This window comes from Morone saxatilis, unplaced genomic scaffold (genome assembly GCF_004916995.1).
Source record: "Morone saxatilis isolate NCDOM2014 unplaced genomic scaffold, NCSU_SB_2.0 Contig8, whole genome shotgun sequence".
NCBI lineage: Eukaryota > Metazoa > Chordata > Actinopteri > Moronidae > Morone > Morone saxatilis.
In genome coordinates, this window is record NW_023340257.1 from 18,314,371 (window position 1) to 18,314,619 (window position 249).

A 249-nucleotide genomic window follows, 5' to 3' on the forward strand; every position below is an offset into this window, starting at 1 on the left:
TTCATTTCCATATAATTTTTTGTGAAATCCACAAGGAGCCACTGCAGAGGGGCAAAAGAGACACGTTACTCCGAAGCCGCAGGTCACCTACCCTTGTAGCTTTTGAAGTAAGTTTGAATCTTGTGTGTATCTTAAGACTTCTGTGATCTCGCAAGGAGGTGTTAACACCAACACACCTGTGATGTGCCAATCTCCCACTCTGGGCTGAGTAGTCTGCTACTTCCTCCTCATTTGTATAATGAAGCAGAA